Here is a 24,430-nt window from a genome sequence, read left to right as displayed (position 1 = left end):
GGTTTTGATCTGTTGTCAAATGGTCAATTGTTTTGGACATTGTGCTTTTTTTCATGCAGGTCTAGTAAATGATGAGCAGTTTTTGGAAATTCTACTAATTACCTGTGGCCTGTTTTTAATGATGATAAAATGAGGGAATTTAGACAGATGTAAGATCTGCTTTAACCCAGTAATTGCTCCTCAAACTGTTTCTCTCCAGGGCATTCAGATGCAGAAGCCTCACATGTTCATTCTGCAATTATGTATTAAACACACCATGGTCCAGGCACTGTTGAGGTGATTAAGACGCATCTCCAGACAGACTGATAAAGATCCCTGCATTGTGGAGTTTACCTTCTAAAAGGAAGTAATAGGCAATGAACAATAAACATAATTAAAAAGTCAGATGTGTCAGAATAAAACAGTCCAAAAAAGTGCGAAGGTGGTTGTGCTATGAGAAAAAGAAAAAAGGAGAGCCAGGCTAGAGGCATTGGGAATATTGGCAGGTGATAGTACCATTTTATTTTATTTTATGTATGTATGTATGTATGTATTGAGACAGAGTCTTGCTCTGTCACCCAGGCTGTAGTGCAAAGGCACAACCTCAGCTCACTGCAACCTCTGCCTCTGGGTTCAACTAATTCTCCTGCCTCAGCCTCTCATGTAGCTGGAATTACAGACACCCACCACCATGCCCAGCTAGTTTTTTTGTATTTTTAGTAGTACAATTTTAAATAGCATGGTCAAGGCAGATGTCACTGTGAAAGTGACAACAGAGCCTCAGCCTAGAGAAGCTGGAATTCGGTTTTCAACTACATGAAATTGAGCGGGACCATGAAATGTATAGTGCATGTAAACAGGGGTCTGGGTACCAATGGGGTGATAGAGCCAAAGTCCAGCTAAGAAGAGTTCTGAAGAAAAAACACGTCCCACTTTCTCCCTCCTTCCAACTTAGCCCCATACTTTATTTTACTTATTTATTTTTATTTGTATAAATTTAAGGGGTACAAGTGCAATTTTGTTACGTGCATAGATTGCATAGTGGTCAACTCAAGGCTTTTAGGGTATCCGTTATCCAAATAATACACATTGTGCCTGTTAAGTAATTTCTCATTATCCACCTCCCACCCTTCCAAGTCTCCATTGTCCACCATTCTACTCTCTGCATCCATGTGTACACATTTTTTAGCTCCTACCTATGAGTGAGAATGTTCAATATTTGTATTTCTGTGTCTCATTTGTTTCACTTAAGATAATAACCTATAATTCCATCCATGTTGCTACAAAGGACATGATTTTGTTCTTTTTATGGCTGAATAGTATTCCTTTGTGTGTATATAGTGATGAAAGATATATCCAATCATCTGTTGATGGACACATAGGTTAATTCCATCTTTCCTATTGTGAATAGTGCTGTAATAAACATACATGTGCAGGTATATTTTTGATACATTGATTTATTTTCCTTTGGATAGATACCTAGCAGTGGGATTGCTGGATCTGGTAGTTCTACTGTGGATATGCAGTAGTTTCACTGCAGATATGATGGTTCTACTTTTAGTTATTTAATAAATCTTCATATTGTTTGCCATGGAGGTTGTACAAATTTACATTCCCACCAACAGTGTATATGAGTTCTCTTTTCTCCATATCCTTGCCAACATCTGTTATTTTTTGACATTTTAATAACAGCAATTCTGACTTGGGTAAGGTGATATCTCATTATGGTTCCAACTTGCAATTCTCTGATGATTAGTAATGTTGAGCATTTTTTCATATACCTGTTGGTGATTTGCATGTGTTCTTTTGAAAAATGTCTATTCATGTCCTTTGCCCACTTTTTAATGGAATCATTTGTGGGGGTTTTGTTGTTGTTGAGTTGTTTGAGTTATTTGTATGTTCTAGATATTAGCCCTCTATCAGATGCACAGTTTGCAGATATTTTATCTCATCTCACAGGTGGTCTGTTCACTCTGTTGATTATTTCTTTTGCTGACTTTGTCCTTTCACTTTGACTTTAGACAGTCTGTTTTTAGTATGTCATGGCTAAGTACTTTTTGCATTGCATTTTCCTATGGATTGCTAAACCTCTGTACCTGGATTTCTAAATAACATGCTAGACTTTGGAAATTTTCATCTGCCATTTTGTTAAATAGTTTTTCTAAGTTTTCTTTGTTTTGTTTTAAATCCCTCTTCACCTTTGGGAATACTGGTAATTCATAAGGTCAATTACTTTATGCAGTCCAAAATGTCTTAAAGACTTTGTTCATTCTTTTTTGTTTTTGTCTGACTGGATTATTTCAAAAGAACTTTCTTCAAGTTCTGAATTCTTTCTTCTGCTTGGTCTATTGTATTGTTGACACTTTCAGATGTATTTTGTATTTCCACAATGAATTTTTCAGTTTCAGAATTTCTGTTTTGTTTGTTTGCTTGTTTGTTTGTTTAAGATACCTATCTCTTTGGTAATTCTCTCATTCATATCCTGTATTGGTTTTCTGAGTTCTTTGTACTGGTTTTCAGATTTTTCTTGCATTTCATGGAGTGTCTTTAAAACCAATATTTCAAATTTTTTATCTGAGATTTTGAGGATTTATTTTTGGTTTTGAGCTATTGTTGAAGAATTATTGTGTTCCTTTGAAAGCATCATTTTACCTTGGTTTTTCATGTTTCTGTGTCTTTATATTGATTTCTGAGCATCTGGTGTAACCGTCGCTTCTTCTTATTTTTGGATTTAGTTGGTTGGGGAGGACATTTTTCCTGAAGATATGACTATGATGATGGTTGGGTAGGGCCCTTTGGTTTTGCTTCTGGGTGTGTGAAATGTTGGAGACTCTGTATGATTTCTTTGGCTATAAATAATGTTAGTGGTATCTGTGGTTTCCTCTGTGTATTAGGGTGAAGCTATTGGTGGACACTGTGGTGAAGTTGTGCTGGGGACTGGAAGTGGTGCTGTCAGTGAACCCTTCTTTAGGTTTCAGTGGTAATGGTGGTGGGTTAAACATGTTTATCTTTGTGACCTGGCATATGCTGGCACCTATGCTGGTAGTTTTAGGCAGGTCAATTCTTGAGCCTCAGCATGGCTTTTTTGGATGTTGGTTGTACTAGTGTGATATATTGGGTGAGTGAGCAGGTTCTTGAGCTCCTGGCAACCAGGGTGGCATGGGTGATGGCAGTAGCAGTGGTGGTGAGATGCTCTTTTAGTCTCCAAGTGCTGTGTTCTTGTATTGGCAGGGGTTGCAATTAGCTGTATAGGCTGGCCTCCAGGTCAGCAGGTGGTGCTGATAGGCAAGAGCCAGACGAGATGGTGGTGGTAGGGGTTTATGCCTAACCTCTGTCACCCAGGAGGCCAGAGGTCAGGCATAAATGTTTGACTGAAGAGTGCTTGACTGAGAAGTGACTGCTGCCACACTGAAGTCCTACCTCAGGGAGTGTGGAGGTCGTCTCAGTGGCCACAGCTTCGGCTGACAGGTGGGGGACTTATGTTCCTCTTAGGCCTTAGCCCCAGAGAGAATCCCTCCCCTATTCCAGTTGTTCAGCTATTCAGCCAGACCAGGAAGTTCCTGCCTAGTCCATATCTCAGTCCTGGGGTGTAAGCGGCCATGCCCAGCTCAAGACCAAGCCTCCATGGCAACTCTCATCCTGCTCTGATCCTGGTGTGGTGCCAAGTTCTAGTGCTGGTGGCTGGAACTCATGCCACACTTACTTCCCAGTCCTCAGAGGGTCAAGGCACACACCTGTGGCCTGGATTGTATGATTCTCCAGTGGGAAAGTGGACCATATAAATATTGGGGACTTACTTCTGGCTCCTGGTCAGTCCTGGCCACACAAGCTGACAGTTTCCTTCTGTTTTCTCAGTTTTAGAGTTTCCTTTCACTTTTCTGTTGAACTCTGGTGTTCCCTTTTGGATAATGTATTCAAAGTATGTTTGTCTATACACTATTTTGGTTCTCGGTGAATGAAGCATGCTCGAAATGCTTCTAAGCAGCCATCTTGTAGTCCAATATTTTAAAACAAGAATGTATGGAACAGAGAAGTGATATCACAGAATTTTTTTTTTTTCTTAGAGATGAAGGGAGCAGGGACAGATGTACATAGTAGTGATGAGTGTATACTGGGATAGCAAATTACTCAGGAACGGTATTCTACAATCAGCTCAAGACAAAATGGAGGTGTTCAAAATAACCTTTGAAAATTCCCCAGGGGCCGGGCGCGGTGGCTCAAGCCTGTAATCCCAGCACTTTGGAGGCCGAGACGGGCGGATCACGAGGTCAGGAGATCGAGACCATCCTGACTAACACGGTGAAACCCCGTCTCTACTAAAAAATACAAAAAACTAGCCGGGCGAGGTGGCTGGCGCCTGTAGTCCCAGCTACTCGGGAGGCTGAGGCAGGAGAATGGCGTAAACCCGGGAGGCGGAGCTTGCAGTGAGCTGAGATCCGGCCACTGCACTCCAGCCTGGGCGACAGAGCGAGACTCCGTCTCAAAAAAAAAAAAAAAAAGAAAAGAAAATTCCCCAGGAAGGCACCTGATGGAGATTAGCCAACCATCTCTTACAAACCTCAACACTGCCAGGTTTTCTTTGGTTGAGCAGCAGATAAAATAACTTATTAGCTTATTAGCACTGCAGGGGTCACAATGAACTTTTAAATATGGCTAGGTGCTCACAAGGGATCTGAGACAGACTTGGGTCATGGCAGAGTCCCGTCTCTTGTCTCAGTCTGGGGAGGATAATCATTGATGCAGATGGCGGGCGAGTGCTATTTTAGCATCTCTTGGTTTATCTAAAAAGCAGGCATAGTTTAATTTGCATGAATTATTTGAAATAATTATTTAATGCAATGACACCCTCTACCAAGCAGCCTCAGTTCTGTGTTTATTAATGCTGTCAGTGAGCCTCCATCTCCCTCTGTCTGACTCACTGAGTGACCATCTGACCTTCATTTGCCTGTTTTCTTGCTTTTTTTTCTTTTTTTTTTTTTTTTTGAGATAGAGTCTCACTTTGTCGCCCAGGCTGGAGGGCAGTAGTGCAATCTCAGCTCACTGCAACCTCTGCCTCCCAGGTTCACGTGATTCTCGTGCCTCAGTCTTCCAAGTAGCTGGGATTGCAGGCATGCACCACCACACTCAGCTAATTTTTGTATATTTAGTAGAAACAGGGTTTTGCCCAGGCTGGTCTCGAACTCCTGACCTCTGATGATCCGCCTGCCTTGGCCTCCCAACGTGCTGGGATTATAGGCGTGAGTGACCGTGCCTGGCCGAGTTGCCTGCTTTCTACTGCTATGAACAGTCACCAAAGTTTAGGAGCTTCGCAAAGTCACCAAAGTTCAGGACCATGTGACAATAACTCTTATTTTCTGTCCAATAGGGTTATCTCTTCTAAGCTGCTGAAACAAGGACTGTCACCTGAATATTCTTCTCTTGGTTTGTTTCATTTGGTTAAATAAAAATAAGTCAAATTAGTTAAAGAAAAAACTTACAAAGAATATCACAATTCACTTCTATACACTTACCACATATAGACAAGATCCAAATTAAGAGAGCTGCTACAGACAGTGTCAGAGTTTAGGGAAAGTTCATAATATCATAAAGCTTGAAGACTTCTAGTTCAGTTTTTAAGACAGGCTTTTTCTGATTACATATGCATAATCTCCTTGGGGATAAAGAATAAGAAGATTAAGTTGTCTTTGTCTAAGCAACACATTACCAGCTTAACCAAGATTAGCTGTGTTATAACAACTAAGATTATACATTCAAGATTCCAGTTTCATAATTTAAATGTCAAAAATTGAAGCAAATTTCTCAAATTTCCCAAATTAACAAACAAGCTTGAATCAATTAAACATAATTCTAAATATGTTTTTTTTTCTTTCTTTGGTGGGTAGGGATATAAAAGGTATAGAAAAGTGACAAAACTTAGTTTGTCTCCCAGTAGAGTTCCTGATGTGGACATTTTCAAAATATTCAAAGGCAATTATGTCCCTCAAATTTTCATTTTGGCCTCAGTGAGAATATCACCAACCCCTTAGGAGGACCTTTGAGAAATCTGCAGACTTTAGAAATGGGTAACCTAGACTGTATTCTAAAAGAAAAAAGTATAAGAGTTTTAAAATGTACTGCTTGGGCCGGGCACAGTGGTTCATGCCTGTAATCCCAGCACTTTGGGAGGCCAAGGCAGGCGGATCACTTGAGGCCAGGAGTTTGAGACCAGCCTAGCCAACATGGTGAATCCCCATCTCTACTAAAAATACAAAAATTAGTCGGGCATGATGGCAGGCACCCGTAATCCCAGCTACACAGGAGGCTGAGGCAGAAGAATTACTTGAACCCAAAAGGCGGAGGTTGTGGTGAGCCAAGATTGCACCACTGCATTCCAGCCTGGGTGGCAGAGTAAGGCTCTGTCTCCAAAAAAAAAAAAAAAAAAAAAAAAAAAAGTACTACTTCATCCTGGCTGACTGCCAGGTCTCCAACTCTTCAGTAACTTTTTCTTAAATGGGATAACCCTTACTAATAACTAATTTCACTTATACTTAGGATAAAATAGTTTAATGGATTTACTATCAAGGATTAGTGGCTTAAATAATTTAATTTACAGGCTACTTGAAATTATTTTATTTAAATAAATAATTTAAGGACTACTTTAAAAAATAAAAGCTTAGAAATGAACTAGCTTTCTAAACTCTTTGATACAACGTGAAAAGATTCCAAACCCACTTATAACTCTGATGTGGCTAAAGGGAGTTGAGGGTGGGGATGATGGGGTACACAGAAATTCATTAGAACGCTGTTCAAAATGACCAAAGGGAGCCGATGTAAAGCAATGCATAGCAGTACTGCAGAGTGAGACTAGGGTCAAGTAGGCTACTGCAAATCCTAATCTTCCACTAACATGTCTAGAGGATCAGCAGGGCAGTCCTGCCTGCTAAGGAGTTATTTGCAAGAAGAATCGTGGAACTTTATGGGAGGGAATTGACCCAAAGAAGGCTGAAGTGTGTAAGCTTGGTCCAAGGACAATGGGTCATTGTCAAGAGGGGAGGGGTAATTCTGAGGTTAACAAGGTTTATATGCTCAGGTTTCTCTATGGGCCTGGTCTTACCCAGGGAGGAACATGTTCGATAAGAAGCTGATCATCAGTATTGTAAGACACAGGTAAGGCAGGGTGGCTCCGCGGCCTATAACGGCACATAATCCAAGTGATGGGTGGGGTAAATTCCTCAGTTCAGCTTGAAGGCAGTCAGCACATGTTGCAGTAGTTACACACTGGAAATGTCATTGAGATCAGCCACCTGGGATTCCCTTGGCCAGTGTGATATGTGTGACAGAGGTAAGACTATGGTCACCTGGTTGCTGGATATCTGCACAACCACCTGATATCTGAACAAGTACTGTGGGAGGTGGGGAAGGGAAAGACTCCCATGTCACAGCCAGGAGGATTAATTCTGGGAGCCTTCTGAGGATTTCCTCAGTGACTGCAAAAGGCCCGGTAGGGGGCTAGAGCTTCCTAAGAGGAGCCGGATCAGACATTCTTGTGAAGAATCTCTTGGTCCGTTGCCTGCCTAACCTCCCCAAGGCTGATGTGGCCCTGGGAAATACAGGTTAGGTTTCCAAGTGACTTTTATTTTAAAAGCCCAGCTCCTCTTATTGCTTCCTCTCCTCTATCCCTCACCCTACTTCAACACACATGGTGCTTCAAAAGCAGTAATATTTAATGAGCACCTGCAGGATTCAGTATGGGTACCAATAACACTGAAAGAATGGTTCTTATTATAGAACTATTTAATCTAGTTAGGGAGACAGCATATGTTTTAAAATGTAAAGCAGAATGAAACATGAAATACACATTAAAATAAAGCATTCTAGGCCAGGCATGATGGCTCACACCTGTAATACCAGCACTTTGGGAGGCCAAGGTGGGTGGATCACTTGACTCCAAGGAGTTCAAGACCAGCCCGGGCAACATGGCGAAACCTTCTTTTTTTTTTTTTTTTTTTTCGGGGGTGGGGTTTCGCTCTTGTGGCCCAGGCTGGAGTGCAATGATAAGATCTCAGCTCACTGCAACCTCCACCTCCTGGGTTCAGGCAATTCTCTTGTCTCAGCCTCCCAAGTAGCTGGGATTACAGGCATATGCCACCACGTGTAGCTAATTTTTGTATTTTTAGTAGAGATGGGATTTCACCATGTTGGTTGGCCAGGCTGGTCTCGAACTCCTGACCTCAGACAATCCACTCACCTCAGCCTCCCAAAGTGCTGAGATTATAGGCATGAGCCACTGCACCTGGCCTAAACCTTGTCTCTACAAAAATTAGCTGGGTGTGGTGGTGTGCACCTGTAGTCCTAGCTACTCAGGAGGCTGAGGTGGAAGGATTGCTTGAGCCTGGAAGGTTGAGGCTGCAGTGAGCAGTGATTGTGCCACTGCACTCCAGCCTGGGTGACAGAGCAAGACCCTGTCTCAATAAGTAAATAAATAAATAAAGCATTCTATATAGCCATTGTGTTACAATGAACAACCTAGTGGGTTCATTCAGGAAAGGTTCTTGATGAAAACATTGAGAGGAATGTTCCACTGTTTCCACTTGTGATGAAGAAATCCCAGTCCCCTCTGTGAAACGTTACTTCAGGCAGCAAGTCAGATGCACATATAGATGTGTGCACAGACGTTCACACACACAATAAAAGAGAAAGTTATCTGAAGTGAAGCAAGGTCATTGAACAGCACTTTCAACAATTCCCCAGGGCACAATCCACAGTTCTATTGCCCTCCTTGCAAGATGACAAAGTAAGTAATAGCCATGAAAACCTTAAGTGCCCATATTTGAATCTCCTGGGCACTGTGAAGAGGGAAGGAGACCCAAAATACATTCAAAATTCATTCCATAAGAGCTGAGCACCTATAAAGGGGGAAATGGAAGCAACCTGGCTGGGTAAGTAAGGCATTCAGGTTGAAAACCAAGTCTTCCCCTGTGTGGTCATGAAGAAGGCTCTTATATTTTCTCTGATCATGGGTTTCTAATCTGTAAAATGGGGATAATAACACTCACCTAAAGAATTGTGAGGATGCAGTGTATATACACATATATGTAGAAGACATCTAGCATATGGAAAGCACTCAATATATTAGGCTTGCAGTTCTGCACATAGAAATGGGTATCTCTCTAACCACAAAACTGGGAAAGACAGTGGTGTGTGGTTACAGGAAACACAAAAATTCAGTGAAACCCAAAGTTCCTGGCTGGACCCAGAAGAATCATTGTGGAATCCAGGTTCCCACCTGTTTTCCAACCCTGGACTCTTTTTTTTTTTTTTTTTTTTTAATCAAGGGATAGATCATTGCAGTGAAGAGCTGATGTCAAGGTCAGTTTTGTTGAGCTAAGTGCCTGGAAGTGAGGAATCTGAGGAACGTCTACTTCCAGAATTGTCCCTTCTTGGGTGCTGTCAACACTGCTGCTGCTCTGGGGCTGGGGGCTGCTGTCACTGCTTCTCTGTCTTTGATGCTTCTCCCAGTCAGGGTTACTATTGAGTACTGGCCACTACTGCTGCCAGTCTGGGACTGGGGACTGATGCCAGGCAGGGTTAGGAAGAAAGAAGGAGGTGTTTCCACCCTGTGCTGGGCTCGCCTCTCTTGGTGCTGGGCTGGGGTCTGGCACTCTGACACCTTCTCTTGTCTCTGGTGCTTCTTGGTAGCTCCAGTCCTTACACTTCCTTGAAAGGAAAAATGTGTGTTTCCAACTGAAATAGAGAAAACCCTGGAATGTCTGCATGGCTTAATCTACCATTTAATTCTCTAATCTACCATTTAATCATGCTTTGAAAATTATATCATTTAATCCAAATGACAACACTGGAATGTGGATATTATTTTCCCCATTGTACATATGACAAAACTTAAGATGAAACAGATTAAACTCTTTCACAGCTAGTTGAGGGCAGAGTCAGGATACAAACCCAAGATTTTCTGACCCAAAACCCCTCTGCTTTCCATACCTCTGTAATTATAGATGAAGCTCTTGAGGAGAAAGACCTAATCTTATGAATTTTTGTATCCCTAATATCTTAATAGTTGCTAACACATACAAAGTGTCCAATTATAATTGATGAATAAATGAATGCATGAATGAATACTGAGTGCAAGCACAAGGCACTAATAAAACTACACAGTGATAATAGGGCTGCCCCATTTTGACAAACAAAGTTCAGATGCAGAGAGCATGTTGTTTATGAATGATGCAGGCTCCAATTAATTTTGCAATGTGCAGCAGAAGGTGATGGACAGGTGAGTCCTGGGTGTGATGATACATCCAATCTAGGACACAATATGCATCAAAGGCCTGAGCAAAAACAGGTATGTCTTTGCCTGAGTCTGCTTGGACATGAGCCTGTGATGAGAACAAACAGGAATATCAGTGGCAGGCCAGCCTGACAAGTGGCTTCTGCAGTTACACCCATATGGATATTAAACAGTGCAAGTGAGCTGTAACAGGCAAAGGGAACATGCTAAATATTAGAGAGGAAATGAAATATCACAGAGTATGGGAAATGAAATATCCCAGTGTATATACACATACATGTAGAAGGCATCTGGCATATGGAAAGTACTCAATACATTAGGCTTGCAGTTCTGCACATGGAAATGGGTGTCTCTCTAACCACAAAACTGGGAAAGACTGGGAAACGTAAGCAGAAAAAAAAGCTCATTGTATACGAAGAAAAGTTAATAGATTGTTGTACAGATTAGGAAACAAAAATAAATTCTTTTCAGAAGCTTCTGTTCCTCTGTCCACAATTCTGAGAAAGGATAAGCTCTCCTGAGCATTGTGGACCCTGCTTTCTTTCTGCACCCCCTCAACCTGTAAATTTCTTTTTTGTAAAAGACACTCTAACAACAGCTTTAGAAAGCACAAGTGTTTCTCCACCAACAGAAGACCTGCCATAAGAGTTTGATTACATGCACAAAAGAGCTCATGAAAAAACCCAGAAATCTAAGTAACACGATAAAAAAGAAAGGACCATATTATCTCTGGTAATTGACAGTTGTGAGTCATAAAATTTCACCCTATTTTGTAACATTGCAACTCATTCAGTCACCAGTATTTAGTAAATCTTACCAACAGACAAAAAACCGGGAGCTGGGGACGATGTCGCACGGTCCTGCCTTCAAGGAGTTCACATTTTTGGGGGGATAAAAGGGATATAATTACATATCTTATTAGAAATAAGATATATAGGCTGGGCATGGTGGCTCACACCTGTAATCCCCGGACTTTGAGAAGCTGAGGCTGACAGATCACTTGAGATCAGGAGTTTGAAACCAGCTTGGCCAATGTGGTGAAACCCCATCTCTACTGAAAATACAAAAATTAGCCAGGCCTGGTGGCATGTGCCTGTAATCCCAGCTACTTGGGAGGCTGAGGTAGGAGAATCGCTTGAACTTGAGAGGTGGAGGTTGCAGTGAGCTGAGATCGTGCCACTGTACTCCAGCCTGAGAGACAGAGCAAGACTCCATCAAAAAAAAAAAAAGAGAGCGAGAAAGAAAGGAAGAAGGAAGGAAGGAAGGAAGGAAGGAAGGAAGGAAGGAAGGAAGGAAGGAGAGAAAGAAAGGAAGGAAGAAAGAAAGAAAAAAAGGAAGGAAGGAAAGAAAAAGAAAGAAAGAAAAAGAAAGAAAGAAAGAAAGAAAGAAAGAAAGAAAGAAAGAAAGAAAGAAAGAAAAGAAAGAAAGAAAGAAGGAAAGAAAGAAAGAAAAACTCTCTGAAAGCCCTGTCTAAAGGATGAGTGGGAATGGGGCTGAAAATTTTCACAGAGAAGGCTATCTGTGAATTACATCTTAAATAATAAGTAACAAAAGCGGGTACTGGCAGATCCTGACACAGGGAACAGCATGAGTTAAGGCTTGGAAACCTGTTTAAATACTGCAAATAGCATAAGGGGCAAATCCAGACAATGTAGGGCCTGGAGATTCTGTTTTGTGGGGACTTCATTAATAAAACAATAAAAAATATAAATATAACATTAAATATTAAAGTGAAGGTTTTAGAAGAATACGACAATTTACAAATGTAAAAAGCTGACAAATATCAGAAACTTCACAAAATCCAGATAAATAAAATAATATTGAATTAATTATCTACCTAACAAAACTCTATAATACTTTTTTCCCAACAGTTTTCAGGGGCTTTTACTCTTTGCTAGCCTCTTTATATGGCAACAATTTTACCATATAATATGTATTTAAAAAGAAAGATAACATTGATTTCTCTATTATGATTAGTACAAATTGATGTTTATTACTACGCGTTTGGAAAAAATGTATATCAATTTCAAACTCTTTGTTAGCAACGCCATGTAAATTTTTAGGAGTGTTATTAATTTGGGGAAACATCTATCAAGTGTCTTTTATACATGAGCGATAAGATTTCAGGCCATTACAGGTTTTTCTTTTGGCAGTGATTAACTTCAATTCTCTTTGAATTAATGACATCATTAGCCTGTTGTCATTAATGTTTTCATTATGGTGGCATATCATGCGTTTTATTGTATCTACCTTGATGTCAGTTATTTTGTGTCAAATCAGCAAGAAATTTAATATTTTTCCATTATATTCACATGCTTTAATCTTCTTCATTAATTGGGTTATCAAACAATATCCACAAGCCTTTTTATTACTTTTATTCAAAATTTATCTCTTATGAATGAATTACTTGTCAGTGTCAGAATAATTCCTATAGATTTTATCACTCTTTTTAAATCACATTTCCTGTTTCATTACCTGAATTTTTTAATATTTCTTTAATAAATAGACATGCTAAAAGGAGGTACGTTCATGCACATCCAAATCAGGAATCTATAAATTATCATTTGTTCTACTGAAATGTTTGTATGTGACTGAGAAATTATGGTTAAATATTATTTTTGAGCTTCATTAACTTTTCAATAAACTTTTTGCATCATCTTTGTATCTTTGTTGCAAACCTTGAATAGCTCTATATATGGGCCAATCAGAATGTTACATCTAGAGAAAAAAAATCCAGGTTGGTATATGTGTTTAAATAATCCACTTGGGAGATGAGCCAGAAAACATACATCTCTCACAAAATATCAGAGTAATCCACAACCTCAGGAACCATGGGGCAAGATTAATCTCCAGGAAGATTAAGGAATGAGCTGTACATGGCTCACAGTCTGCGAACTTAATAAGCTGTTGGTCCTCACTTTTCTAAGAGTTGCGTTGTCACAACCTTCCATGGAAAATGTTGTGTTGTGCAGATTACAGTTGAATAGATTTGTTTCATGTTGTTAAAATCACACATGAATGCTTTTCATTCAGCAAAATAAATATTAATATTATATGTATTCCATACAAAAGTATTCCACTGTATCCAAACTATAACTCCAACCCAACTTTCTATCTGCATCGCCAAAATGCTTATGGTCGCTCCAATGCCACCCAACACAAGGGCTCATGTGACAGAGGAGAGGCGGAAGTGAGAAGAAACAGTATCCTTAATAATCTTATGGTTAAAAAATCTTGCTTTTCCAAATTTAAGACAACATCAATACCCTTATTTATAAAAGCATAAAAATCCCTTCCTTCCTTCCTTCCCTAATTCTGTCGCTCCCTCTCCTATTTCCTATATAATTTAGTCCAAAAACCATTAGTCAGGACCAAGCAAGGCATGTATTTATTAGGGGGTAGTGGTGGCAGCAGATGCCCAGCATGGGATAACAAAGTCCAAATGGGGAGAAAGAAGAGGGTATCTGTGGGGGAGGGGAATGGGGGAGGGGAAATTCTTAGATGTGGGATGTTGAACTCAAGAAGGATGAAAAGTTTATCCATGAGGCCCAATGCACGGTGTTGGAGTCAAGAGTGGTAAAGAGGAAGTTTGTGCTCGGGGTAGGATGGGCTGGGGTGATGGTAGTGGTTGCCCAGACTAGGGTGTCAGAGTCCAAGTAAGGTCAGAGGAAAGCCAATTCATGGGTGAAGGGTGTCTTGGCATGGGCCGAGGTGGGCATCTAGGTAGCTGGGGTGAGAGTGGGGGAGAAGATTGACAACATAAAGGGAGAATTGATCTAACAGGTAAATAAATTGGGGTTTTGGTAGGCGAGTTTCTTGCTGTCAGAGAGTGGAGTTATAATATGCTAAGGAGACAACTAAAATGAACCTTGCAGTATTGAATTGGAATTGGAGGGATCAGTGTGAATTCATATGTAGAAAGGTATGAACACAAATACAGATACACATATGTATAGATGCATATATTCCCTAGAGAATATATGAGAGGGCCTGAGAATAGCAACAAGAGGGCCAAAGGAATGAGCACACTTTATGCCCAGCTCTTGGCTTCTCAATGACATTTCAGCTTTGAAGCAGGGAAAACAAGCCTGGAGACTGTGCTATTTTGGAAAGCAAAATATGATCAAAGAAGATGGGGGCATGACAAAATTCAGAGAAGCCAACTTGAAAGGGTTCATGCTGGCCAAATCTGGGACAATTTGAGATCAAAATAAAAAATGACAATAACACATTATCACTCATTGAATAAAATAAGAATCATGAATTCACACTGATATGTTAATAAATGCATAAATAAATTCAGAGAAGGAAAATCTTTCACTTACAATAGAATACCAAACAATAAATGTGGATGGAATGAGGGAATTAGCAAATCATCTTTTGGCAACCATTACAATAATAATTCAAGTCATTAGTGAAAGCTAAAACTAGTGGGTAAAAGTTTGATAGGGATTGGAATATTCAGTTAATCTCAAAATTCCTCCTCACAGTTCAAGGCCAGCCTGGGCAACACAGTGAGACCCCATCTCTAAAAGCAAAAAAATTAGCTGGGCCTGGTGACATGCACCTCTAGTCCCAGTTACTCAGGAGTTCAAGGTTACAATGAGCTGAGATGGTGCCACTGCATTCTAGCCTGGGTGACAGGGCAAGACCCAGTCTCAAAACAAACAAACAAACCCAAAATATTTAAACAACAAAAGAATCTCCTCACAAAATACATAAATTACAAAGGGAGAAAGAAAAACTTTAAACTACAGAAACCCAACAAACACCACCTCAATCACAATCAAAGTTAATATAACCATTAACAGGACAAATGAAAATTATGTACCACCCGAGAAAAATGCAATGAGACCACAGCATTACTTCTGTGATCCTGCTAAAAATGCATAAGCTGAATCTAATCCTGAGGAAACAGCAGATGAACCCAAATTGAGGGACATTTTAAAAATAACCAGCCTGTAATTTTCAAAACATTGCGGTCATAAAAGTCAAGGGGAGACTAAAACACTGTTTCAGATTGAAGGAATGTAGTGAGACCAAAAAGTAAATGCAGCACATGACCCTAAATGGAATCACCTTGCTATAAGCACATTATTGGGATAATTGTCAAAACTGTTTGGTTCTCTGGATTACAGAGTAATAATGCATCTATTTTTATAATTTTCTGTCACTTTAAAATTATTTTTTCTAAAGAAAAAAAAAAATCTATACAGCCACATAGAAGTATAGCTACAGCCCCTCCATGAACCTCTGAGAGGACCTGTCCTGATAGGGGTCCTTATCCTTAAGCTTGATTAGCTTCATGATAAATCTTTTTCTGCCTGTTAGTACATGAAGATGAGATGTATTTCTAGAAATGAAAGTACTATCTAAATCAGTACAAACGAGATATTAGAAATTTGGGGAACTATGTTTTCAGTGTCATGCTCTTGCTAGTTCTTCTTAATTGTCTTCAATCCCTGGAGTTATGATGTGTGTCCAGACTAAACATCTTCTAACTTAAATACTAGCTGGTTAATTCTTTTGATCTGCAGTAACATTTATAATGCTTTTCAAATGTCAAGTAACTTTCATCAATTCTCCCTAATTATCCGATGCTTGCTACTCTTTTTTTTCCATTATCTCCTTGAAGTTGCCTTGACCCTCCTTGGAAACTTCATTTCAAGTTCAGGTTGTCATTTTTACCTTTGTTTCTTTTAGTTTAGTCCAAGAATTTAATGTGGACACCTTCAGTTAGCCATCATAGGTCCAAACTCTTTGCCAGATCATGAAAATAAATGACAAGAGAGGCCATGATGGCATAAACCATACACATTGCAGAATAGACACAACTTGGGAAAGCACATTGAAATCTCATTGACTGAAAGCACTTGGCAGCATTTGCAGCAAAGGAAAATGATATATTAACAGCATACTGTAATATATAATAAAAACAAAAGTCACTAAACAAATCATTGTTACATGGATGGGTCTAAAAGGATTTCACCTGGTGTGACTAAAGTGTGGGGAACAGTGGGAGGTTTGTTGAGGTCAGAGTATTGAGAGTTTTGATTGACATACAAAGCAGTTTAACTTTATTCAGTGAACAATAGAGTGTTTTTGCAGTTATTTTAGTAAATCAGGGTTGTGTCTCAGAAAAAACCCAAAGGTAATGTGAAGAATAGAGTGAGATAATAAATGTCTAGAGACAGAAGACTGGTCAGATGCTGTTACAAGAGTCCAGATATCAAAAGATCTGATCTAAGGCAGGAGCAATGGGAATTGAGATAAAAGAAAAGGCTTGTTAAATCTTTTGCAGACTAAATCATTGGGGCTCAGTCTCCTACTGAATATGTCAAATGATATGAGGAAACAATTAAAGGCATTTGGTTTCCAGCTTGGATGGCTTGGGGGAATTGTGAGAGTAGCAGACATTATTAGCTACCTGTACAATCATTCACCCCATAGCAGATTTGCTGGTTATCTCCCAACAGACCTTGTTCCTTGGGAACAAGGCCCTGTACAATGTATCAAGTGAAAAATGGCAATAACCAGCCTCCTTTGCAATATAAGCAGAAATCTTGCAGGGGACATCCAGGAAGCCTCCTTAAAATAAATAATTTGAGCCATTCTCTCTCATTTCCTTAATCCTACTTTCATGTCACAGCCTAGCAGGTGTAATGGGCTGGACTGTGACATGGAAGCCTCATACTGAAGAGCAGAAAACTGATAAGGAGCACGGTTCTGTCTTCATTCATGGAGCTAAGACAATTGTCCTAGATTGTCTGCCTCAGAATTTCTTTGTATATATAATCCATGATTGAATTGGGTCTTTGTTAGTATCAGCCACATCTAATCATAATGGATTCAACTACCTTCTCTCTTTTCTAACAGAACCCTGATTCTACTAAGACACCCTCCTTCCTCAAGGAAACTATATGGTGCAAGAGAGGCAGGCTTATTACAGTGGATAAGCTTTTCCATTTTACAGTAGATGGTTTGGCAAAGTGCACTTAACACAATTCTGGCCAATGGAATGAGAGGAGAAGTCTTCTAGAGGGTTCCTGGGAAAGGTTTTCTTTGCTGATATGAAGAGACACAAGAAAAGAAATAGCCCCTCTCTTCTTCCAGTGGACACTGCCTTGTCTGGACATGATGCTTGGAACTGCAGCAGCCGTCTCATGAGAGGCTAGGCTGAGGGTAAACCAATGGGCTGAAAACGGCAGAAAGTGAAAAAAAAAAAGAAGCTGCATCTTGCCTGATGTCACTTATCCTCTGAATCAACTAATCAAGGCACTGGTTTATTTCCAGAATGCTGATTATGAGAAGTAATACATTTTCTTTATTGTTCAAACCAATTGAGTCTGGGTTTTCTGTGAGGGTGGAAAGCATCCTCACTATGTTATTAACCCAAAAATGGATAATCCGTTTGGGAAAGGGATCCAGAAAATAATTTATTTCTAAAATGTCAACTTTGATGATTTGTTATGACAAGTAGAAAACTTGAAATAGAGGCGGTGCAGAATATGGGTGTCTGGGGAACACAGATATATAGATAGTAGTTGGAGTCATGATTTGGAGGAACTCCTCGGGAAGCACACGCAGGCTGGGAAAGGGGTCATGGATAATGCCTCGGAAGCAACTTATTTTAAAGCATGAACAAACGAGTGTCAGAGAAAAGGACAGAGAAAGAAGAGACAAAAATAAGGAGGGAAATCTCCAAAGGGTAGTGATTTCAGGAAAGAAGAGGATGCAACTTTAAGAAGGGGAAATTGCTGCAGATAAAGGGCTGTGGGATTTATCACTGTGGAGTTCATTGATGCCCTTTGAGACTAGCTTTAGTAAAGAGAGGGTGCAGGAGCTTATTTAAAGTGACCTGACAAGAGTGGGAATATTGGGTGCCTCAGCGTTTCTCAAACATTCAAGCAATGTTGTTTTAAAAGAAAAAAAGTACAGATTGCCACACAGATTTTGATTATTTAGTGCTGAAGTTGAAGTTCAGAAGGCTGCATTTTAAACGAGGACTGTAGTGTGAGTTGCTCATGAACCACACCTTAAGGAGCCACTACTCTTTCATGAACTATTTATGAAAGGATGGAAAAGGAGGGTGGCAATTTGAGGCCAGGGAGGGTTGATGGAAGGCAACTATACTAGGGAAGACTCAAGCATGATTGAAAGGATATGGAAGGGATGACAGACAGAAGACATAAGAGCTGATATCTGGTAACTCAAAACCCCAGAGAACAGAGTGGTTGGTAAAGGAGGAAGGATTCCCCAGAACAGAACACAGGCAGGCATTTGTGGTGTCTTAGTCCATTCAGGCTGCTTTAACAAAATAACGTAGACTGGGTGGCTTATACTCAACAGAAATACATTTCTTACGGTTCTGGGGGCTGGGAAGTCCAAGATCAAGGTACTGGCAGATTCTGTTTCTGGTGAAGGCTAACTTTCTGCTTCATAGATGGCACCTTCTTGATGTGTCCTCACATGGTGGAAGGGGAAAATGAGCTCCCTTGGGCCTCTTTTATAAGGGCACTAATACCCTCATGAGGGTTCTGCCCTAAGAATTTAATCATCTCCCAAAGGCTGCCACTTTCCAGCACCATTACCCTGGGGGTTAGAATTTTGACTTATGAACTTGGGAGGACATAAACTTTTATACCACAGCAGAGGGGTAAACCTATCTACCCTGAACTACTTGTAACTAGGCTTTCTGTGTGTTTTCATGCACTGTTCTTCCTGCTTTCTCTGTTCACATGGGGTTGGTCACCCCACCCTCTCTTCTGGAAAGCTTTAGAGTTACCATGAAAGATTCCTCCAAATTGTTCCCTCCTCAGTAAACACACAAATGAATAAAATGCCACAAGTGGAAATTGACAGTTAAAAGATATTGATTCAATAGAAAACATTATTTTAATCGATTATATCTTTTACAAAGAAATGGACTACTTCCAAAGGTCATGAATTTCTCATGTTATAAGATTTCAAGCTAGAAAATACTCTGACAAATGTTGCAGGCAGAATTGATGTACTGGAGAAAAGTTTGAATCCCATGAGTTCCCTTTCAACTCTGAGATTCTAGGATTCTAGGTAATATTGAAATATAATAACTTCCATAGGGAAAGAGAAAAGGGCAAGTCAGGGATAGAGCTGGGGAGAAATTTGGAACTTTGGACAGCATGAGAATACTGGGATACGATAAAAGTAGAGGACAGAAACCAGGTGTGGTGGTGCAGACCTGTAGTCCCAGCTACTGAGGAGGGTGAGGCCTTGAAATTGCTTGAGCCCAGGAGTTTGAGTTGCAGTGAGCTAGGATTGTACTCCAGCCTAGGTAACAGAGAAAGACTCTGCCTCTAAAAATAATAGAACAACATTTTAAACAAATTGCCCTCTTAAAAAAAAAGGCTGGGTGTGGTGGCTCACACCTGTAATCCTAGCACTTTGGGAGGCCGAGACAGGGAGGATTACGTGAGACCAGCCTGGGCAAGATGGTCCATCTCTACAAGATGCCCAGCCTGGGCAAGAAACTCCATCTCTACAAAACAATGTTTTAAAATTAGCTGGGTGTGGTGGTGCACACATGTAGTCCTGCTACTTGGGAGCTGAGGCACGAAGATCCCTCGATCCCAGGAGTTTGAGGCTGCGGTGTATTATGATCACACCACTGTACTCTAGCCTGGGTGACAATGCAAGACCCTGTCTCTCTTAAAAAAAAAAAAAAAAAAAAAAAAAAAGCAGCAGCAAGAAGGGTGGCATTCAAAGTAGGTATTACCTTCGATATGATTTTTGTCTTAGGCTGGCTGAATATTTTTCTAACTCCCAGCTAACCGATGGTGCCACAGTTTGATGTAAATTTCATGTCAGATTTTGAAACTGCCTCAGGCTATGTCTGTGCCTCAGTCTTGCACTAGAGAATTTTCAGTCCATCACTGAGACTAATCCTAATGATTTCAAGGTGAATGAATTGTAGCATAAGGCATGAAAAGGATGATCAAATGTTGTTGGCTTCCAAATGCTCAGCTTTTATAAACAAAATAGCAACAATTATCAACAGCCAATACATTAAGGCATGGCAGAGAGTACAGATTGTTTGGGGAGGATTTTTTTTTCCAAAATAAATAAATCATTTAATAACTGGTGATGATTTGTGTTTTTTTTTGTTTTGTTTTGTTTTGTTTTGTTTGAGACGGAGTCTAACTCTGTTGCCCAGGCTGGAGTGCAGTGGCACAATCTTGGCTCACTGCAACCTCTGCCTTCCAGGTTAAAGCAATTCTCGTGCCTCGGCCTCCTGAGTAGCTAGGATTACAGGTGTGCATCACCACTCTAGCCTAATTTTTGTGTTTTTAGTAGAGATGGGATTTTACCATGTTGGCCAGGCTTGTCTCGAACTCCTGACCTCAAGTGATCTGCCTACCTTGGTCTCCCAAAATGCTGGGATTACAGGCATGAGCCACTGCACCTGGCCACTGGCGATGATTAATGTGTTCCTTTTCCCATGAATTAAGTATATGTGACTGATTATCACTAAGTAAAAGTCTAAATACAAGTAAGAAAAAAAGGAATAAAGACAGAAGAGATGCTGTGCTCATTGTGAAAGACAAAATTGTTAAGTACTACTAATTATACTATTTAGTTGGCACGAATAATGTAACAGGAAAAGGGACTGATTAATATCATTAGTAATGAACTTGAATTATGTAACAACCTCTTCAAGGCATTGCATGGATTTCACAGACACTCTTTTGGCCACACGCATCCCTTGAGTTATCAATTTCTAGTTCATAATGGGGAAAGCAGGTGTGGATGGGCAGGTGACTTGTGATAGGTCATGTAGCAAATAGCTTGCAGAATCCAATCTAGGAACAGAGTTCAACCACTGTCCTGTCTAATCCTCCAAATGTCAATTTGTATCTCAAGCTCTTGTCAGAAAGGATTGTACTGTTGGAAGAATATAAAACATCTGGCTGAAACAGGAGTGTTGGAAATACTTGAAATGACTTCACAGTGACTGAAGGAGATTATTTCCTGGTGGAATGGCTTGTTGAGGTAGTGCTAAAAATGCTTGGTTCGAGTTCCTTCCCATCATTAATGGTGTGTAGCACAAGTGCATAATGGGCACAGTTGGACTCAATCTATTTTATGCATCCATGCCTGACATTACAAGGGACCTAGATACTATTATTAGAATATGTTTCAAACCCTCCAGCATACTTTTCTATCTCAATGGATTTTGAACATCTCCAGAATTCTTGAGGGGGCCACTGATGAACTTCCTTGGAGCAAATGGTTGTACCTTTGAACAAGTCCAATAAGTTACTTCGTAGATTATAGACTGCTGTGCAGTGGTGGCTGAACAAGAGAACTTGAAATGGATTGAAAGGAGACAAGCCAGTTGGCCCCAAAATTTCATTGATAGGGAATAGTGAAAAGCTCTCAGTGTTGAAATATTTGGAAATATTTATTTATGGCTCTGCAATAGGAAAGAGAGAAGGGTTCCAGGGTATGCGTCTTCCTAATCTGAAGGAAGATAGTGATTTTTATAACAGTGTAGAGTGTATTCAGCACAGAATGGAGTGCATTTTGGTCAGAGGGCAAGGTATTTAAGGAGGAGGAGAAAATATACAGTAAAAAAAAAATGTAGGTGAGCTAAAAACATGGAGGGTTTGGAAGGAAAGAAGAAGTTTGGACTTATTTCCTCTAGTAATTTTCCTCTGATCCTCCCAGAGCAGCTTAAACAATTCTATTAAGTGCTCACATGATATCCTTTATCAAACACGTATCATGTTTATTGTTGTTATTGCTTCTTCAATTGTGTGATTTCCCCATTAAATTCAAATTCTGTGAGGCAGGAACTATGTCAGTCTTGTTCACCTTCCTCTCCCTAGGCATACAGCAAAGACTCTGGTACATCGCAAGTGCTCAATATATACTTGTGAAATAAGTGAACGAATGAATAATGGGAAGCCACTGATGGCCACTAAGTTGGCGAGGCCTATGGTTTAAAAGAATCATATGGCAGTGAGATGCAGCCAACCTAGGCAATAAGATTCGGGAGTCTGCTGCTCCTTAACTTTATCAGCTACTGTGCTAGGAGCGTCTCTCACCTGAATTCAAGTTACTGAATTGTCAGTGCTTGTCACTTAAGAGAGCTGCCAGGCATGCTCCTTCCATCTCTTCCACCACTGAGGAACTTCATTGTGATCATGTCATGACTTGGCCTTAAAATTCACAGTTGAGAAACTGAGTCTCAGGGGACTTTGTGGTTTTTGTGAGGTTCCATGGTAGTTTGTAAGGACCAAAGCTGACTAGAATTCAAGTTCCCCAATTCCTACCCAAGAGTACTTCTTTATATGCCTTTCTGCAACTTTTTCTGAGATTGGCTCTTGCTCTGTCACCCAGGCTGGAGTGCAGTGGTGTGATCTCAGCTCACTGCAACCTCCACCAGCCAGGCCTAAGCAATCCTCCCACCTCAGCTTTCTGAGTAGCAGAGATCACAGGCACACACCACCACATCCAGCTAAATTTTTTGTATTTTTGGTAGACCTGCTTCAACCTCCCAAAGTGCTGGGATTACAGGTGTGAGACACCACGCCCAGTTTAGAAAGAGCTTATTGTTTTGACATTAGGTTAGACTTAGAAGAAGAGAGGCTTAGTGAGTAAAATGAGTGAAATGCCTAATTCCATAGCATCTGCTAACTGTGAGTCATGCAAATGATGGTTTTGATTCGATATTCTTACATAACAATGGTAAATATGGATCTGTGTGTTGAACAAAGGGTTTAGGATGAAGACTCTAGTACAAAGAACAGAAAGAACGGCAGGAGAAAAATGGGAGATGGTGGGGTGAAGAGTAAAACATCAGTGAGGATGACATTAAAATGCTAATTGCCACCAAATAGTTATTCCTTCTTTCTCTTTTAGTAAAATAATTCTGAGTTTTAGCTAAGCAGATTACTACGTAACAGAAAACTGTATTTCTCAGGCTCCCTTCAGTATATACGACTATGTTTTGTGTAAAGAGATTTCATTACAGGCAGCTTCTGAAATGGTCCCCAATGACCTCTCTCTCCTGATACTCACTTGCTTGGGCAAATCCTCTTCTTGAATATGGACTGGACCTAGTGACTCATTTCTAATGAATAGAATAGGACTAAAGTGAGGGGATGTCATTTCCAAGATTAGGTTACAAAGAGACTTTGGCTCCGTCTTGGCTACTTTCTTTTATTCTTGTTCCAAGGATACCCAGCTGCCATGTTGTGATCTGCTCCATGGAGAAACCTACATGGCAAGAAATTGATGTCTCCACGCAAGAGCCAGTGAGGACCGGAGGCCTGCCAACAGCTTTGTGTGTGATCTCAGAAACATATCCTTCCCGGGTGAGCTTTTAGATGACTGTAGAACCTGTCAACACTTTGATTGCAACAGTGTGGGATACCCTGAGCCAAGAGCACCCAACTAACTTGCGCCTGAATCCCTGGCCCACAGAAAGAGTGAGATAATAAGCATTTGTTGTTTTAAGCTGCTAAGTTTTGGTGTAATTTGTTACACAGCAATAGATAATTAACACAGATATAAAGGAAGTGCTATGAGGCACCTCCAGAAAGTTTCCAGAGAGGAAGAAGACAACAGAGCCATTATGTACATGGCTGTGCTGGTTGAGCTTGGATCACAAAGCTTGGATTACAGTCATCTTGGATCACAAAGTCAAGGACACCCTCTAGGGGTGGCAGAGTTTTGAATTAGAAGGACCTTAATCTTTCTGAAGACCGTGTGGGATTCATTTACGGGTCATGGACTGTCTACCTTCAGATTCCTTAACCTAAACTTCCCCGAAATGGCCAGTGTTATTGCTTTCTGGTATTAGGTCAGTGCAAAAGTCGTTGTGGTTTTTGCCATTTGATCTATTGAAGCAAACCTAATCCTGACTGATATAGGTGGATGGTGAAAGAAACAGGGATTCTACCAGTGAAAGGGAGGGTGAATCAGGCTGTATGAGAATGAATGGTGGAGACTGGGTCTCTTGTAGGATGAACAACAGATGCAGGGGTATTTATTGTAAAAACAAGAAAAAGGCCGGGTGTGATGGCTCTCACCTGTAATCCCAGCCCTTTCAGAGGCCAAGGCAGGTGGATCACCTGAAGTCAGGAGTTTGAGACCAGCCTGGCCAACATGATGAAACCCCGTCTC

At 40.4% G+C, this 24,430-nt stretch overlaps 1 long non-coding RNA gene across 9 annotated transcripts in view; it reads right to left on the bottom strand.

The window, feature by feature from the left end:
• The window catches only part of LOC108529336 (uncharacterized), a 68,334-nt gene that overhangs the window by 27,298 nt on the left and 16,606 nt on the right, over positions 1-24,430 (bottom strand). For all 9 annotated transcript variants that reach the window (XR_001885502.1, XR_001885504.1, XR_001885501.1 and 6 more), the window contains exon 2: positions 5,490-5,629. This is a non-coding gene — a long non-coding RNA (uncharacterized LOC108529336). The remainder of the gene's footprint in view (positions 1-5,489; positions 5,630-24,430) is intronic.

The sequence above is a fragment of the Rhinopithecus bieti genome, unplaced genomic scaffold (assembly GCF_001698545.2).
Source record: "Rhinopithecus bieti isolate Rb0 unplaced genomic scaffold, ASM169854v2 scaffold_5924, whole genome shotgun sequence".
NCBI lineage: Eukaryota > Metazoa > Chordata > Mammalia > Primates > Cercopithecidae > Rhinopithecus > Rhinopithecus bieti.
This window is presented reverse-complemented; position numbering and strand designations above follow the sequence as displayed.